General features: G+C 37.7%; 1 protein-coding gene across 4 annotated transcripts in view; it reads right to left on the bottom strand.

The window, feature by feature from the left end:
• Positions 1 to 17,007, bottom strand: part of PDE4D (phosphodiesterase 4D) — a 1,582,769-nt gene that overhangs the window by 1,323,612 nt on the left and 242,150 nt on the right. Inside the window, exon 1 of one of the 4 annotated variants that reach the window (XM_042233628.2) lies at positions 5,591 to 5,793. The exons of the other annotated variants lie outside the window; for them this stretch is intronic. The gene's annotated coding sequence lies outside the window, so the exon portion shown is untranslated. Of the gene's footprint in view, positions 1 to 5,590; positions 5,794 to 17,007 lie in introns of those variants that run through there. 4 annotated transcript variants of the gene reach the window in all.

Genomic DNA, 17,007 nt, shown 5'->3' with positions numbered 1-17,007 from the left:
GTTTAGTCCAATTCAAGTAGGGGCCCTTCTGGCAGTTTGGGGGCTTGCTGGAACTGCAGAAGGACTGTTGTTAGCTATCTCTTTCTGGTTCTATCTGGTAAATTTCTAGCTGGCCAATAATTCATCTTTTGTTACCAAGGATCTGCTGCTGCTGCTGCTGCTAAGTTGCTTCAGTTGTGTCCGACTCTGTGCGACCCCATAGACGGCAGCCCACCAGGCTCTGCCATCCCTGGGATTCTCCAGGCAAGAACACTGGAGTGGGTTGCCATTTTCTTCTCCAATGCATGAAAGTTGAAAGTTAAAAGTGAAAGTGAAGTCACTCAGTCGTGTCCGACTCTTCGTGACCCCATGGACTACAGCCTACAAGGCTCCTCCGTCCATGAGATTTTCCAGGCAAGAGTACTGGAGTGGGTTGCCATTGCCTTCTCCGACCAAGGAGCTAGCAGCCTCTTAATTGTTTACTCCCCCAAATCTTCATTTTTCTCAACACCAGTCTAAGACTTGAATATTTTCACATTCTAATGCAAATAGGGTCAGTTCCTTTGGGGAGAACTGTGGAGTTGTCTGTCTTATAACCTGCTGTCCTCCTGGGAAACTTCTCTGCACCACTGCTGTAAATCTGGGGAAAGGATTAGTGGCCTGCTTCTCTCAGAGTAGCCCCTGCTTGTAAAGCAGGTGCATCTAGGGAGAGCAGCCTCTAGTCTTATAGACTTACTTCTTCTGGTGAGGAACCTCTGTCCTGTGAGCAAGTTGGGATAAGGCTGCCTGAAGCCCATTATCCTTGGTCTACCCTGCCTAGGAGCAAGCTTTTACCCTATAAGCTGCAAATGGGAGCCCTAGACTTTTAAGTCTTCTTGCCTGGAACAGAGTTCTACAACATAGAACTGAGGAGAAGGATTAGAAATGCTGGTGGCCTGCCCCTCCTCAGAAGATATTGTAACCCTTAGACTAGAAGTCTGGGAAAGAGGAAGTTTCACATTTTTTACTACAACCACCTGGAATGTAGGTTCTATTATGATGAGCTGCCTGGGGATAGAGAGAGATAGTGGGTCATGGCTTACATGCTGTAAACTCTAGCTCTTTTAACCTCAAATTAGTAGATTTTCTTTAAATTTCCAGTGACTTAAATGGTTTTGCCCTTAGGACAATTTCCAGAGACTTAAATGGTCAGGTTTTTAAAATAATTTTCACTTGTTATGATTATTTCAATGAGGAGCCAGTCCACAGGGCTACTCATGCTGCCATTTCAAAAGTAGATCATTAGCCTTTTTTCCTCATTGTGCTACAGACTGGAGAAAATTTTATAATAGTTGTCTATCAGTCTATAGACTAGCATTTATGGACCAGGGCCTAACAAGTTCCATTACATTTTCCAAAGAAAGGCAACTCCTGAAAGAAAGCTCTAAACTAGCACCTCACATTTTAGTGTGCATGACAACCATCAGGAGAGATTTTTTTAAATTTCAGATACCATTTCCAACTCAAAAATTTTTATTTATGATGTTGGAGGTAAAACCAAAGAACTGCACTTTTAAAGAGTATCCTGGTAATGTTTCTAAAAATTTAATTTACAAATGAATCATCTGACCACCTGGGATATTTGTTAATGAGATTTTTATTTTGGAATACTTTCAAATTTACAGAATCTTGATTTTGCAAGGTATCATGGTTATTTTAGATGTTAATATTAGGGGAAGCTGGATAAAGGGCATATGAGAATCTTCTGCACTATCTTCACAACTATTTTTATAAACTAACATCAATATAATGTTATTAACTAAACTGCAGATTTTCCTAGGATTACTTTAATTTCTCCATTAATATCCTTTTTCTATTTCAGGATACCACATTGCCTTCAGTCTGGAATCTTCACAAAATGAAGTTTCTGCATTCATTTGAAGATATTTTCTATAATATTTTTAGTTACAAGTATATTGAAACTTCCCAGAGTTTTCTGAATTAGAGAGCATTTCCCCCACCATGAACCTTTTTAATTATACATATCCATTCTTCTTTATCTATTCATCTGTTGCTGGACACTTAGGTTGGCAATAGTATTTAAATAATGATGCTATGAACCCTGGGGTGCATGTATCATTTTTAATTAATGGTTTCATTTTTTTTTTTTTCAGATATATACCCAGGAGTGGAATTGTTGGGTCATGCTGTGCTTTGCTGTGCTTAGTTGATCAGTCATGTCCCACTCTTTGTGACCCCATGGACTGTAGCCCGCCAGGATCCTCTGTCCATGGGGATTCTCCAGGCAAGAATATTCCCCTGGAGTGTTGCCATGCCCTCCTCCAGGGGATCTTCCCAACTCAGGGATCGAACCCACGTCTCCCACTTTGCAGGCAGATTCTTTACCCTTTGAGTTACCAGGGAAGCCCAAGAATACTGGAGTGGGTAGCCTATCCCTTCTTCAGGGGAACTTCCTGACCCAGGAACTGAACTGGGGTCTCCTGCACTGCAAGTGGCTTCTTTCCCAGCTGAGCCACCAGGGAAGCCCTGCTGGGTCGTATGGCAGTTCTATTTTTAGTTTTTTTGAGAAACCTCCAGACTGTTTTCTATAGTGGCTACTCCAATTTGCGTTACCACCATCAGCGGCACAACAGTACTTTTTCCACATTCTTGCATTAACCTTCAGTTTTAAATATTTTCTACTTTTTTATGTTTCACATTGACTCTTGTTGTTTAGAAGTGCATTCGTTAATTTTGAAATCTATCTGGTTTTTTTTTGTTGTTGTCTTTTTGCATAAATTCTTAGTTTCCGGGTAGTCAGATACTGCCTATTCCCAATTCTCTCTATCTCTCCTTCCAGAATGCCTGTAAAACACTGTATTTTCTCTTTCTCTCCAACATGTCTCAACTTTTCTCTCATATTTTCTTTTTTCTCTTTAGCGCATTCTGATTGATGTTTTTTAACATTGCATTAAAGTTGATTAATTCTCCCTTTAGTTAAGTCTAGTTAGTTGTTTGATCCATTTGATAATTCTTTATTTCAAGTGCTATGTTTTCATTTTTAGAACTTCTACTTTTTGAAGACCTAACTTTTCTTATTCATAATTTGTTTTCATTGCTTAGTCACTTTAATATTCTTATTTTATACTATCCTATTAGATATTTCCGTCATTTAAAGGTGTTAGGTTTTAATCCTGCTCATTGTTATATTTTATAACTCCTACTCATGGGGGCCTTTTTTCTTATATTTTATAATTTTAGGTTATAATTTAATTTTTAGAAGGAATTTATCTGTAGGAAACCTACAAAGGTTGGATTTATGGTAATCTTCCTAAGAAACTTGCAAAAGATTTTTCCAGATGTTTGAGAGTTATCAGTGGCCTAGGATCTTTTGAGTTAATTTCTCAAGTTGTGTTTCTTTTCTGTATTATACAAGGAGTACATATTCAAATCCCAAACCTAAAAGAGGCACACATCCACACATCTTCTTTTCTAAGACACATCTTTCTTGTTTGTTCTGTGCTAATGGTGGGTTTTCTTCTAGAGCCTCCCACTCAAAATCATAACTTTGTCTTGAAGATCTCTGTTTCAACATGCAGAGTCTCAATTTTTCATCTCATATTTCTGCATCGTTGTTAAAACCGAAGCCCTTGCTTTAAGGAGACGAGTTACATCCTCCCAAGACTGGCCACAGCATCATTCACATTTTTATCCCTGAGATTTTCAATTCCATCTATACTTCTGACTCACAGTGATAGCTTTACTTCCTTTAAAGATCAGATGTACAAGAAAGAGGATGTTTATTTAATCTAGTATTTCTAAGTGTTTACACAAGCCACACTACTAAACTTATCAGCCAGTTTTCTAGACCTGAAAGTAAAAAATAACTTCTTTTCTCTAGTGAGAATTAACACTATCACAGTTGGCAAGCTGAGTCATTATAAATTACCAATTGTGAAACTTCCAGTATTCTTGGGTTTCCCTTGTGGCTCAGCTGGTAAGGAATCGCCTGCAATGTGGGAGACCTGGGTTTGATCCCTGGGTTGGGCAGATCCCCTGGAGAAAGGAAAGCTACCCACTCCAGTATTCTGGCCTGGAGAATTCTATGGACTGTGTAGTCCATGGGGTCGCAAAGAGTCAGACACTTGAGCGACTTTCATTTCCACTTCAAGTTCAAAAGTGTTTTATCCATACTTATTTTATACTCTCAGACCCAGTTTCAGGAAACCATATCAAAATATATATATTTAAGGTCCATACACAGCCCAGAATTCCAATTCTAAAACTTTACACTGTACCTCACATGGATACCAATAAGTCCTTCAGTTTTTCTGGACTTTCTCAGAAGTTCTTCGAATCACATTTTCCTCGAATATCTAAGCACAGATCACTTTCCATTTAAGTTTTCTCTGCTCACTATCAACAAATTTCAACAACTTTTCTTCTTTCTTTTCATTCATTAGATATAGCTTTCCTAAGTGCCTGCTATATTCCAGATACTAGGGATGTTGTCCAAAACAAATCTAACCCCTGGTCACAGAGTTTAAATCTTAGTGCAGGGGAAAGAAGACAAATATAAACAAATTAATAAATATATTAATTAACTATATTAAATAATACATATATTTTAGGTTGAAATAAAATTATAAATTAATAACTATATTTTAGTTTAAAGAATATGAAATGGCCAAATTTAGTTTGAAGCATATGAAAAGGCCAGATTCTTGACCCACAAAAAAGGCAATTTCATACCATTTAACTTAATGGAATGTGACAGGTGATGATAAGTGCTACAAAGAGGAGGGCAGGGAGGGTAAGTAGACAGAGAGGGATGAGGTGGGTGTGAGTATGTTATTTTAGATACCATGGCTACAAAAACCTCTCTCAGAATGTGCTGTTTGAACAGAGATGGAGATGAATGAAGAAGTGAGTGATGCGGATGGATGTCTGGAGGAAGAATACTCTAGTGACAGGAATGTGATGTGAAAAGGTTCTCAGAAGGGAGTGTGGATGGCATATTCAAGGAACAGTGAGGAAAGGAGAGGGACCCGAGGGGAATAAATAAACAGGGTGAGATGAGACTAGAGAAGGGTCCAGGGCAGACCCTATAATGCAACATCAGCCACAGTAAAAAACTGCCTATCTCACTGCTAGTGAGATGGGAAGCCCTTAGAAAGTTTGGAAAGCAGAGTGGTAAAACCTGACTTGTATTTTCAGCGGTGTGGAGGCCAGCCTCCAGGGCAGAAAGAGCACGGGGAAATTAGTGAGGAGGCTACTGCTCTAGCCCAGGTGCTAGACCCTTGTAACTAAGACTCGAGTGGCAGCCAAGGCAACAGGAGAGGCTGCACACCCACAGTTCTTTCGTGACTCTTCTAATCTTTCCTTTTTAAAACTTATTTGTCCCACCCATGTTTTATCACAGCAAGTACATTGTCAAGCTTTCATATCCTGAGTTTGGTGATCCTGGGGGCAAAATCATCTTGCCTCCCTGCTAATTCTGATAAGAACCTTCTAGATCATTCTGAATTCAGCACCCCCGAAACCTACATTTGCATGTACCAGAGCCTAACACATCTATATCACCACTCTACATAATGCATCTCTAATCACTCTCAAGACAATGGCACCATACCTGACTGAGGAGGAGCTGGCATTCACTCTGTAAGGAGCACCACCAGAAAATGAACATGCGTCTCTTCCCAGCGACTGTAACTGACGAGAGGACTCAGCCTGAGCCACAGCAGGAGATTCATTCATGGCCCACAGTGACGCAAGGTCACTCCTCTGGGTGAGAAAACTTCCTGACTGTATCCCTGCAGCTGGGCCCCTTCCTCTGAAGTTTCTATGCTTTACAACTCCCTGAAAAGGAAGTTGTCTTAAGGGGGTTGTAGCCCTTTAGGGAGAAGCTGACCACACAGCTTCAGGGCATGTTAATGCAACTTTTGCAACTTCTGGCCCCACTTCCCCCTCATACCCACAGAGGGCTCCACGTAGTCCATCGGACACTGAGGGAGAGTAATAAGTAATTAGCTGAGCAAGATCAATACGAGGTCGTCATGGAGGACAGAAACCCAGTTTCTGTCTCTCTGTGTCATGTATCATTCAAGGGTAAAGTATAACAATGTTTATAAAATCCAGTTGGTCCAAGAGAACATGTCAAAAATCATTGATCCACATATCTTAAGTTTAAAAAAAAAAAATCCTAAAATACAGTTTGCATGCAACATACAAAGAGCCTGCCAAGGAGAGGATCTGACATTAAAATATCACTAATGTTATTACTCAGCCCTAAGACTCACACACTGAAGATTTAACAGCACAGAGCCTACATAGGGTCATAAGTAATAGTATTAAAATGAATATTCAAAACTTATTTTCTGAGAAGTATTTTTCAAAAATGCAATTGGACATACTTTTGTTTAAAAAATCTTCATTTTCACAATGATAAAGAACAAGAAGGCAGAAATCAAAATGCATTCATCACCCTGGTTTTTCCCTCTGCTTGTAAATAAAACAGACACTATACCACTTAGTATTTGAACAAAATTAAGGTAGATCTGAAGTGATGATATTTAAGACTACCAAGGCTGAAAATTACAGCCTGAATTCAATCTGCTATCAAAAGCACTCGAGATGTCAGATAATGTAAAAAAAAATTGAGGTAATGATTAAAAATTCCACTAAAAGGCCTTTCCTTGAATTTTGCTGCTGAAAATCCTCTTCTGCTAAAATTTCAAGGTTTCTTACAGTGTTTCTACATTTACTCTCTGACCCCAGTAACTGAAAATCTTCCTTTTCTGTAGACACTGATTTTATCATAAGACACATTGATTCTGCAGAAAATTGGAGTCCACTTTAAGAGTTTTTCACAGCATGGATATTTTTTCCATTAAAACTTTTTGTTCACTTTTCCTAATACTATGAAAATAATATAACAATACTGAGGAAGTTTTTTAGTTTGAAAGCTGATCCCAGATAAAAGCATGCTCTTCTGATGAACCTGTATCAGGCCCCCAGTCTTTGAGCAGTAAAGGTAAGCATCTTTAGAGGCAGGCTAGGAGTGTCACCAAGCAGGCAATAGTCTGGGTCTGGCTTGGCTCAAAGAAGCAAAATTTGTACAGAAAAGACCCTGTGTTCCTGGACCTCCTCAGTCTAGTAACTGATTATTTTCAAAATTTGAGATTAGGTGAATAACAAGGCTAAAAATGTATGGGGGTGGGGTAGAGAAATGCAAATCAAAACTACAGTGAGGTATCACCTCACACCAGTCAAAATGGCTGTCATCAAGAAATCCACAAACAATAAATGCTTGAGAGGGTGTGGAGGGAAGGGAACCCTCCTACACTGTTGATGGGAATATAAATTGGTACAGTCACTATGACTTCCCAGGTGGCGCTAGTGGTAAGGAACCCGCCTGCCAACTCAGGAGACACAAGAAACACGGGTTCGATCCCTGGGTCAGGAAGATCCCCTCGGGGAGGGCACGGCAATCCAGTATTCTTGCCTGGAGAATCCCACGGACAGAGGAACTTAGCGGGCTACAGTCCATAGAGTCACAAAGAGTCAGACATGACTGAAGAGACTTAAGCACACACTCACGCACAGCCACTGTGGAGAACACTATGGAGGTTCCATAAAAAACTAAAAATAGAGCTACCATATGACCCTGCAGTCCCACTCTTGGGCATGTATCTGGAGAAAAACAGGCACCAAAAGGATACATGCATCCTAATGTTCATCACAACACTGTTTACAAGAGCCAAGATATGGAAACAACCAAAGGAATGGAAAAGAAAGTGTGGTATATGCAATTGAGCATTACTCAGCCATTAAAAAGAATGAAATAATGCCATTTGCAGCAACATGGATGGGCCTAGAGATTGTATACTGAGTGAGGTAAGTCAGACAGAGAAAGAGAAATATTCTATGACACCACGTACATGCAGAATCTAAAAAGGAGTGATAAAAGAGAATTTATTTACAAAATAGAAACAGAATCACAGACTTAGAAAATGAACTTATGGTTGCCAGGGGGAAAAATGAACTTATCGGGGAAAGGGAGTTAGCGAGTGTGGGATGGACCGGTACACATGGCTATATTTAAAATGGATAACCAGCAATGTATAGCACAGGGAACTCTGTTCAATGTTATGTGGCAGCCTGGATGGGAGGGGAATTTGGGGGAGAATGGATACATGCATATGTATGGCTGAGTCCCGTTGTTGTGCACCTGAAAATATCACAAAATTGTTAATTGGCTGTATTCTAATATAAAATAAAAAGTTTTTAAGAAGTGTATGGGGGATGAAGAATATGGCATGAACATAATTTTTAAACAAAGAAAGATACATTTTTTTACTTATTAATTAAATACCTTTTTAAAAAAATAATCCCAGTCTAATTTGCAAAATTGATACTCCTAAATCCACAGCTTACTTTTTCAATATTTTTTTGGTCAACCATAAGCTACAGATCCATTTCAGTTTGTTTAGTTATATTCTTTCTAATGATATTTCAAAATAGCTGAAGTTCTACTGAAAAAGGAGAGCCTTTGAAACTATGGTTAACTAGTCACTGGGTTTTAGAGACAGTTGAAAGGCTTGTGAAAGTATGGTAGTAGTAATGGCAGGGTTCTGGACTGACAATGAGACATGTAGAAATGCAGGATTGTACAGCTTTCAGTCTCAGTTTTGAGATTTGAGTCCTACAGAAGTGGACAGTTGGAGCAGTATCTAAGAGGGCAGGAATCAACTGAAAGAAAAGTAATATACCCAGGACTGTACCTAATCCTTCCGGCTGGCCCCTTTTCCTCCTCATGGATCCTCTTTATCAATAAATTTTTAAAAGTGTCTATACCACTCCTGGGCTCTATTTTCCATTCCACGCCACATTCTAGGGGAAAAGCTAAAAGCATATAGATGAACTAGAGCAAGATTTTGACTCCTACCATTTGGAACTTGACTAGTGATGAACAGGCTAGACTGAATTTTGGAGATGGTACAGCACTGGTGGATTAAGCCAATGCTTTGAAAGGCCAGTAATCACTGGACTACCAAACAAACAGCTCACCAGTAAATGGGTTCACCAGCAACTAAAGGCCAAAGGACAATAGTGCCGAAAGCCAATTTACGGAAACTAATCAGATGGCAAAACCTTATCCAGAAAGCACCCATGGTTCTGCTGATAACATCTGCTCTCCAGGTTTCAACCATTTAATTTTTAATCTAGGCTCCTATAGCACAGACTCTTTGCACCTTGCCCCAGAGATTCTGAGTAAATGAATTTTATTTTTAGATGTTTCCTCTCTTGACACAGGGTTCCACAAATATGAAAAAACAACTGATCCCCCCGGCATGCCAGGGGTTGTTGTTGTCTCCTCTCTTACTCTGTGGTCTCCTGGAAGCATTTAAAATAACAGTTAGCTGAGAAATGTTTTCCTGCAGAACAAGACGCTTTTCCCTTGGCCCTAAAATGGGTATGCACTAAAAGGATTGAGTCTGCTTTGGAACATTAGGTTGGCCCTTTTTGATAAATTGAAGGTGCTTCAGAGTTAGGAGGCTGTCTTAATTTTACAGTAAAGAGCTCTCTTATGAGAACATAAGAAAAATCTCAGGTGGCATTTTTATTGAAAACATTATTATTCCCATTCTAGCAAAAGAATTTATTGTGAGGAGAAAAGTCATACCATCTTAATTAATGTTATTCACTTTTCTTTACAGAAGCTCATCTCTAACACGCTCAGAATTAGTACTGAAGTCAAGGGTATTAAATCAAAAGGAGCCAAATGTCTTGATGGAAAATAACAATTCAGAATGCATTTGTCAATGTTTCACAAACTATATGTCCCAAATTAATCTGTAAACGGAAACTGACTCAATGATAAATCACTCTGGGAACTATATGGTGTGATACACTGCTAATTCAACAAAGCCATCAACATATTACACCTTTAGAATCTTTCATGCTTCTGACAAGAATTCTCAATCAACCTTGATTCTTGGAAGAGTATATCTTTGATACAACTTTTCTTTCTACAGTCCTAAAATTTTATTTTAGTCAGAGTTGATAAACAAAACGTAACATAATCTTGTCAAAGTAAAGACTGATGTTTCTCAAAGGAAAGCTATGTGGGAGACTAAATATGAAGCCCTTGTTCTTAATCTAAGATCACTTGAAAACGAGTCCAAGCTTCAACCAGAAATGTCAGTATTACACTGAGAGGCAAGAAAATACTTCTCTTCATTAAATCATTAAGCTTCTGAGGTCATTCATACTCATTCATACATGTTAGTATCCTCATTCCCCCAGAGAACTCAAATGGGAATAACTCTGTGGATATTCAGTCAAAAATGTTATCCTGTCCAGCTCCTATCTTTAAACAGGTGAAGCATTATTGATTTCATTTTACAGGCAAAGGAAGTGATTCCCAGAGCATCTCTGCTGCCAGAATTTACCTGTCTTTCCAACTAAACCAAAAATACTAGTAATTAGTAACAATATACAGGGTTTCCCTTGTGTCCTTTAACGTAATCCTGCAGCACAAATTGACTAGAGCTTCAAAATCATCTAGGAAAAGCCAAGTGCAAAATTAAGTAGACTCTTTACAGTGCAAGAAGCAGGAAGTATTAGCAGTTGTTAATAAAAACAGACCATGTCATCATGATGCTTAGACATAATCTGATTCATGGTTTGAAAATCTGATACGTGGTTTGAAAAATCATTTAATTTGTATCTCAAGCTCCTAGCCTGTGAAATGTGAATATTAATGGTATCTACATCACAGAGTCACTGAAGAAATTAAATGAGAAAACATACATTAAGCATTTAATGTAGTGCCTGTCATATAGTAAATGCTCAATTAATACAGCTATTAATATACAATATGAGTGTTGATTAATGAGCATTGTTTTATGCATGAAAAATCTACTGAAAAGTAACAGCATGGTCCCAATACTTTCTAAAAGGGGAGGACTGCTACCTGACTTTAAATTTTGCTTCCTTGGGACAGTGTCATATTCCTTTCTATAAGTTCAATGATCACCCTTCCCATCAGACCATCTCAACTATATCAGTTGAGATTAGAAAGAGCACCTTTATTTCAGCTTTACCAATAGTAACTCATTGGAACAACTCAGTATCCACAAGGAGTCTCTCTTTTGTATGCCACAATAACTATTCATGACTAATTTTCTATTTCCTAAAAAACATTCCAGTATCTCAAGATATTTGTCTTTGTAGTCAATGAGAAGTAGGTTCCAGTCCTGACTCTATTGCTTACTAGCTGTGTGACCTAGGCAACTCACTTCTCTCTAAGCCTCAATTTCTTCATTTGTAAATGAACATAATTATAACATAGAAGGCTGTTATATGTTTTAAGCAATTTAAATTCACGGTTACTTGCTCTTTATCAAATTCTCAAGAATAAACTTGCTTTTGGCTTTGAATTATTTTTGGGTCCGAAAAGATCTTCCAATCACAATCTAACCTCAGCAAATGATTCCTCAAACGTTGCTTCTATACATATTTTTACAATTCTCTAAATTAATGATGTCGTTTTGAATTATAATCTTGATGTTTAACAAGCTCATCATCTGTCTAGACACATATATCATCAAAGAAAAAGTTCATGATTTCAGTATTACATTTGGAATCTCAGAATTTAATTCTAGTGGATAAACATTAGAGCACTTCTTCTATGCATCTTTACCAAGCCTAACTTACATGGAATCTCCAGGAAATTAATGTCATCGAATTGTCACTCCAATTAGCAAAAAGGAATACTCTCTATTCTAAACTGCTGCCAAAACTGACACTACGTGTAGATTCCCAAAATAACATAATCAATACAATCAAGGATATTATCTCAAATTCACCATCAACTGGTCCATTATGTTTATAGTTTAAAAATCTTTAACATGGCCTCATCAGAAATTCAAAAACATCTTTTTTTAAAGTATTTTAAAACCACTTATTTAAAGATTAAAGGACAGACAAAAAATCTGAGTCTAATTTATTTCACAATGCTTAAATTATAGTTGCATTTAAAATATGAAATCAGTAGCCCTAAACATATGTGTCCCCAACCACCCAGAAATGTACTCACAACTTGAATCTCATGAATGTTTTAGAATAAAAGCTAGGCAAATAACTACATTTACTAGATACATATTACATGAAAAACTTTCTAGCCAACACATTGAAAAGTATAAAAGAAATATAACTGGCTCTCCCCTCAAGGATATAATAATACACACTCATAACCAAGAGGACTGATGTTCTGTGCTTAGTCACTCAGTCATGTCCAACTCCTTGCAACCCTATGGACTGTAGCCTGCCAGGCTCCTCCGGCTATGGGGATTCTCCAGGCAAGAATACTGGAGGGGGTTGTCATGCCCTCCTCCAGGGGATCTTCCCAACCAGGGATCGAACCCAGGTCTCCCACACTGCAGGTGAATTCTTTACTGTCTGAGCTACCAGGGAGGCCTGATAGATCAACACATTTTGTAGATGTGAGCTGACACAGGTGTATGAAACAGTGCCCACACTGACAGGGAAAGGAGTGGGCTTGGGAAAAACACACATTGGGGTGGAAACAAAAAAAGTTGAATTTTAAATTACTTAACAATACTACAGAGTCTAAAATTCACACAGAAAAGATGGCCAAGGAGAAACTGAATTTAATCCTATGTGCAACTAAGGAGGCACTGTACAATCTTAAGAGGAAAAACAATGACAAAAATAGTATTGAGGCAAGACTATCCTCAAATCATTTCCACCTTTTCTTAGAAGTTCTGCACAAAACCTTTACTTTTAAGGAGACTTTTTTTTTTCTTTGTTACAGGACAATTTTCATAGCTTTAGCAGTTCCCAAACTAATTCTGAGTTTTTTAAGACAAAAAATTACTATTTATTTTAAAACTATGACCTGCATGCCTCGATATAGTTTTTAAAGTTTCTATCTTGTTGTAAATGGTGTCCTAAGCTAACAGTGTGTCTGGAGGCATTTAGCATTTAGCTCCCTGATAAAATGACAAGGGACTGAAATAGACTGCAGGAAACTTACATTAACTTCCGTCACATCGAGTGGTTTGGGGAGTGAAGCTATGTGAGGGAAAGCATTACTGCCAGCAGATGCTGACAGAACACAGCAGCTCCTCAGACAAAATGGACATTTCTCCGTCAATAAGGGCCCCTCAACTCTGAGGAGTGTCAGAAGCAATCCCAGCAGCAGGGGGATGTGGTTTGCTGAATATAGACACACTCTGTCTCCTCTCCAAAAATGAGGTTTATTCTCATTACTCTTAAGGAGTCACACAAGCTGTTGGCAATTTGCTCCAGTGAAGAGCAAACCACATTGAGTGGTTGCAACACTTCAGACCTCCAAGAGCAGCAGAAGCAGAAGGTGCCCACGGCCTCCCGTTGACTGGCGATTTCTGGACCTTTCTAATAATAACTGAGACGAAGGGGCAAATGAAGTCTGTCACACACACATCACTAGCCAGGCCTGGTTTTTGCAATGCTGAACTAATAGAAAGAGGGGGCCATTTAGTAACTAACTGTATTACAAAACAGTCCACAGCACAGCCTGCTCTGGCTGCCAATCTTGATGGCAGCATTGCTCGGGTTCATACTGTTGTCTTGGTATCACCTAAAGCAGTGGTGTGTGCCTGCACCTGCAGAAGACAGCATGCTCTACACAATGGAGCATTCATACAATTCAGTAGGAAAAATAAACGGACAGACACGAATTGGCAATTTATAAAAGAATAAAAATTATATATGTATATATATATATATAAATCATATATATATATGAAAAGGTTTGACCTCACTAATAAGACCACAAAATGAAACAAAATCAGGAACCATTTTTCCAATAAAATCAGTCAGTATTTTTCAAAGCAAAAAAAAAATTCACTACTGGTGAATTTATATTGAATTTAGAATGTTCCTACCCATCAGAAATAGCAAATACTTTACAAATGTAATTATGTAAACATCATATGCAAATATACAAATTCTGGCAAGGCACTGAAATGAAAAAGCCACATGGTGAGATTTAGGATTTTCTTTTTTATAATTTTTAAAGTCTTACCATTTTTTGTATAATAAATAATTTAGCTTTTCAAAAAAAGAAAGAAATAGCAAATACTGACACAAACATCTGAAAAGTAGTTTGCCAATAGGTACATTATGCTTAAAAAATACCCAAAGGATAAACAGGAAAAAATTTCATGTTCAAAAATATTTAATTCAGCCCTTTTATATAGCCTCTGAAGATAAAGATAAAATTTATCTGAATAAATAAAGATAAAATGAGAGGGGAAGCTTAATAAGAAATAGGATAATAAAAGTATAAATATTTAAGAAAATATGCAGGAACAATTTTAAAATTCTGTGTTAAAATTGTGTCACCTGGGACTTATAAAATTTTTAAATTTTTATTGTGAAATATTTCTTATGTACAAAATAGTGCATATAATGATTATAAACACTTTATATAGTTTCAAGTGAAAAAAATGGGCTTCCCAGGTGGCCCAATGGTAAAGAAACAATCTGCAAAGCAGGCAGATTGATTTGTGGGTTTGATCCCTGGGTGGGTAAGATTCCCTGGAGAATGAAATGGCAACTCCCTCCAGTATTCCTGCCTGGAAAATCCCATGGACAGAGAAGCCTGGGCTATAATCTATGGGTTTGCAAAGAGTTGGACACAGCTTACCGACTAAATAGCTGCAAGTGAAAAAATCAGGACACAGTTATATATAGCACATGATTACAATTGTATATAAAAATTCCCTTTGCATAAAATATGTCTAGAGGGAAATAATTAGAAGTCTTGACAGTGATGATTCTTTGGTAGTAAAATTATAGGTATTTTTTTTCCTATTTTTCCCCACTTTCAAAATTTTATTTAACTTCTGTTAAATAGAAGCTCATTATATTTACCATCTCTAACTTCAGATGCTAAATTGGAGAAGTGTCAGAACCATCATATTTAGCTATTTATTTTTTTCAGCAAATATTTATTGAGTTCTTCCTATGATCACAAAACATCAGATATTAAAGACGGATAAATGCATATTAGACATATTTCAGGCTCTCCAAAAGCTCATAAGAAACGCTACAGAATGATGGAATAGCAATGTAGAAAAATAAACTCAGCATAAATTTAATGAATTAAATTCATAAGTACACAGTGGCAATATCCAAGATGAAAGATGAAGCACATTTTATAGGGTCTTGTCCCTTCCTTATGCATTGGTAATCTGGATGAATGTCTCCAATTAACAAATCCACATTCTTAGGCAGAATCTAGACTCAAGCTGATGGGACAGGTTACCCAGACTCAGGAAAGAAGCCAGTAGCAACTGCTCAAAAAGCCATCCTCTGCTGTTCTTTAATCTCCCTGTGATTCTCTATGAGTAATTTTATTCTGTTATCTTTATAACCATAAGAAACTCATAAATTTCTGATCTTAGATATTATCTTGCCTGAAAATCCCATCCATTTCAAAAATCCACTTTATAATAACACACAGCTCAAAAATTTTCAAGGAAGTGTCTTCCATTTATGAACAGTTTGACTCCATTCAACACATTTGTTACATATCTTTGAAATGTCAAATGCTAGATTAGGCCCTATTTACACAAGATGACAAAGAAAAGGCCCCTGCCCTCAAATAGGTCACGAGGCAAACGGAAACCATGGAGCATGCCAACTATTTTCTATGGCTTATTTATAGAGTCTCAAATGTTCTCCTGGCAGTTTTACTACATTTCTAGAATGGGCAATAAGCAAAGAGTGGCTACTTCTGCTTTGCAGATAAGCCCAGTTAAGACTGGGTGGCCTTAAGGTAGTATTAGAGGGGAAAAAGGAATCATAGTTTGATAACTTTAGAAAAATATTCTTGAAGATTTATAATGTACTTGTTTTTAAGGCTCAAGTATTTCAGTAAAGAAATCTATTTATATTCATTTATTCTTGTGCACCCCACCATCACCACCATCACTACCACCTGTTTTTAAAATGGGACCATTTTTTAAAATCTTATATCTGTTAAAACTTCATGGAAAACCCACAGGGAAAAGCTGCTCTAATCTGGCCACACAGCTAATGGTGATAAGTTGAAGCTAAGAGACACATAGTAAATCAAAGTCAAACTGGTAGCTGTGGCAGAAACAGCATTGGATCCTAGGACACCAAGTCATTCTGGTATTCATCCGATGTCCTATAGATCATACACGTCAATATCACATTTTTAAAAAATCAAATATTCTGGATATTGACTAATGGAACCAGCACAATTTGAGCACAGAGCAAGGAAATTCCAGCAATGCATATAGTTGAGGGGAAAAAAAAGGTGACACTCTAAGTGAATGTAAGTCAACACTACCATATGAATTTAAAATAGAAAAGCCTCTGTTCTCCATCTAGAGGAGAGAAGACAAACTAGTCACACGCTGAAGGGACTGGAGCCATTGATCTTTAGGATAGGCATGTCCTCTTGCTGTCAGTCTCTTCCAGGACCACAGACAATGGTGGTTCATGGATACAACTGTTTCTATAAAGCTGATCATCCCAATGGAGGGGATGAAGAACAAAACCTGACAATAACAGGATCCTTCTCTGAAAATCATCTGCACAATGGGTTCCCTTAGGAGTTGGTGCCCTCTACATTGGAAGCCTCATTTAAAAATAGGATAGATTATCATCTACTGAGAAATGTATAAGAATAGTTCTGCCTAAAGAAAAGAGATGGACTTGATAAAATTTCAGAGTCATTGTCAACCTTTTGAGAGAGCTTGTGAGTCAGAGGCTGGCCATGCTCCCTTGTGTGCTACCCAGAGACTGCCTTATATTCTACTTCTTTGCCTAACCTTTTGATCATTTTATTGTTTACTGGCATCTCTGTCTTCCCTATGAGGAAATGTGAAAACGAAAGAAGACTGGAAACAGATTATTACATTGACTTCTTTCCTAGAAAGATTTATTTTTTAACATAAGATATACCAGAAAAGGGTATAAATTATGGCTAAAATACAGTCTGGC

The sequence above is a fragment of the Ovis aries genome, chromosome 16, assembly GCF_016772045.2.
Source record: "Ovis aries strain OAR_USU_Benz2616 breed Rambouillet chromosome 16, ARS-UI_Ramb_v3.0, whole genome shotgun sequence".
NCBI lineage: Eukaryota > Metazoa > Chordata > Mammalia > Artiodactyla > Bovidae > Ovis > Ovis aries.
Note: the sequence above shows the minus strand (reverse complement) of the source record. Positions and strands in the feature narration are given on the sequence as shown.